General features: G+C 57.6%; 1 long non-coding RNA gene across 1 annotated transcript; it reads left to right on the top strand.

Moving 5' to 3' along the window:
- LOC118157868 lies at window positions 1–2,369 on the top strand. Its single transcript, XR_004746732.1, has 3 exons — window positions 1–72; window positions 765–859; window positions 2,283–2,369. It is a non-coding gene; the product is annotated as an uncharacterized LOC118157868 (long non-coding RNA).
- Window positions 2,370–2,481: the final 112 nt, after the last annotated feature.

Genomic DNA, 2,481 nt, shown 5'->3' with positions numbered 1-2,481 from the left:
TCACCATGCCGCGCTACTGCCTCTTTGGGGACACCGTCAACACAGCGTCACGCATGGAGTCCACGGGCCTGCGTGAGTGCCCCCTCCCCAAATGACCCCTCCGTGTGTGCGTGGTGGCACGTCAGGTGTCCCCAAGTGTCCTGCACGTGTGTCCCCACATGTCCTCCATGTGCGTCCCCATGTGTCCTCCACATCCATGCCTCCATGCATCCTCCACACGTGTCCTTCACGTGTCCCCGTGTGTCCTCCAAATGCGTGTCCCACCATGCATCCTCTACGTGTCTCCATGTGTCCCCCACGTGTCCCCCGTGCGTCCTCCACGTGTGTCCCTATGCATCCTCCCCTTATCTCCATGTGTCCTCCACACGTGTCCTCCAAACGCAAGTCCCCGTGCACCTTCCATGTAACATCCCCGTGTGTGTCCCCATGTGTCCCCCACGTGTCCCTTCGTGTCCTCCACGTGTCCCTACGCATCCTTCATGTGTCCCACCACGTGTCCTCCACACATCCCTATGCATCTGCCACGTGTCCCCACGTGTCCTCCAAGCGTCCTTCACCTGTGCGTGTCCTCGTGTCCCCCACTCGTTTACGTCCCCATGGGTTCCACCACGCACCCTGCCATGCGTCCCCCCGCCCCCGTGTCCCATGGACGTGGTGGCACAGGACAACAGAGGGAGGTGGGAGGACAGGGTGACACGGGGTGACACAGGGTAACATGGGGGGGGGATCCTGGGGTGGCCTTGGTGACACCGGTGTCCCCGCAGCATACCGGATCCACGTCAACGCCCGCACGGTGGCCATCCTACGGGCGCTGCAGGAGGGCTTCAAGCTGGACATCCGGGGCAAGACTGAGCTCAAGGTGCCCCTCGGGTCCTCAGCGCCCCTCCGGACCCTCATAGAGTTCCCCCTGTGCCCCCCCCCTGTGTCCCCCAAGTACCCCCAGACGTCCTCTTTTCACCCCCCCCCACTCCCCTTATTGCCCCCTATTTTCCACTTAGTGTCCATTTATTTCCCCATCGTCCCCTTGCTGCCCCACATTTCCCCTAATTTCTGCGTTAATTACCCCCCTTATTGCCCCCTGACCCCTTATTGCCCCCATTGTTCCCTTATCACCCTCGTATCCTTACTGCCACCCCTTATTGCCCCCCGGGCTCTTATTGCCCCTCGTGTTTCCCCAAGGCCCCTTTACCACTTCTATTGCCCCCCTTATTGCCCCTTACTTGCCTCCGTTGCCCCCCCATTCCTCCCTGCCCCCCCCATTGCCCCGTATTTGCCCCTACTTCTGCCTTATTGCCCCCCATTGCCCCAATGCCTCTTTATCGTGACTACTGCCTCTCTATCACGATAATTGCCCCCCATTGCCTTTAATGCCCCTTCATCACAACTATTGCCCCCTAACGTCCCTCTCTTGCCCCTTCATCACAACTATTGCCCCTTTATCATGAGTATTGCCCCCCGATTGCCCCTTAATCATGACTATCGTCCACCCAGTTGTGACTAAGACCCCTTTATCGTGACCATTGTCCCCTTTATCATGACTATTGTCCCCTTTGTCATGACCATTGTCCCCTTTATCATGACTGTTGTCCCCTTTATTGTGACCATTGCCCAATCTATTGCCCCTTTATCACGACTGTTGTCTGCTCTATTGCCCCTTTATCGTGACTGTTGCCCCCCCATTGCCTCCTTGTCACGACTATTGCCAACTATTGCCCCTTTATCACGTCGATTGTCCACTTTATTGCCCCTTTATCACGAATATTGTCCCCCATTGCCTCTTTATCGTGACTATTGCCCACTCTATTGCTCCTTTATCATGACTATTGCCCCCCCATTGTCTCTTTATCACAACTATTGCCCCTTTATCACAACTATTGCCCCTTTATCGTGACTATTGCCCCTTTATCACGACTATTGCCCACTGTACTGTCCCTTTATCGTGACTATTGCCCACTATTGCCCCTTTATCGTGACTATTGTCCCCCATCCCCCCTATATTGTCACTATTGCCCCTTTATCATGACTGTTGCCCCCTCTATTGCCCCTTTATAGCAATTATTGCCCCCTCTATTGCCCCTTTATCGTGATTATTGCCCCCTCTATTGCCCCTTTATTGTGACTATTGCCCCCTCTATTGCTCCTTTATTTTGACTATTGCCCCCTCTATTGCCCCTTTATCGCAACTCTTGCCCCTTTATCGTGACCACTGCCCCCCACTGTCCCTCTATCACGACGATCGCCCCCGCCTGCCCCCGCTGCCCCGCGACGCGGCCGTCCCGCAGGGGAAGGGCGTGGAGGACACGTACTGGCTGGTGGGGCGCGAGGGCTTCACCAAGCCCATCCCCACGCCCCCCGACCTGCTGCCGGGGTGAGCGGGGGGCTCCTGGGCCCGTGGAGGGGTGGGGGGCACCTGGGTCCTACGGGATCAGGGAGGGCACCTGGGAGCTGGGGGGGGGGCACATGGGACCTATGGGGGGGGGG

Source organism: Oxyura jamaicensis (genome assembly GCF_011077185.1).
Source record: "Oxyura jamaicensis isolate SHBP4307 breed ruddy duck chromosome 13 unlocalized genomic scaffold, BPBGC_Ojam_1.0 oxy13_random_OJ68830, whole genome shotgun sequence".
Lineage (NCBI taxonomy): Eukaryota > Metazoa > Chordata > Aves > Anseriformes > Anatidae > Oxyura > Oxyura jamaicensis.
Note: the sequence above shows the minus strand (reverse complement) of the source record. Positions and strands in the feature narration are given on the sequence as shown.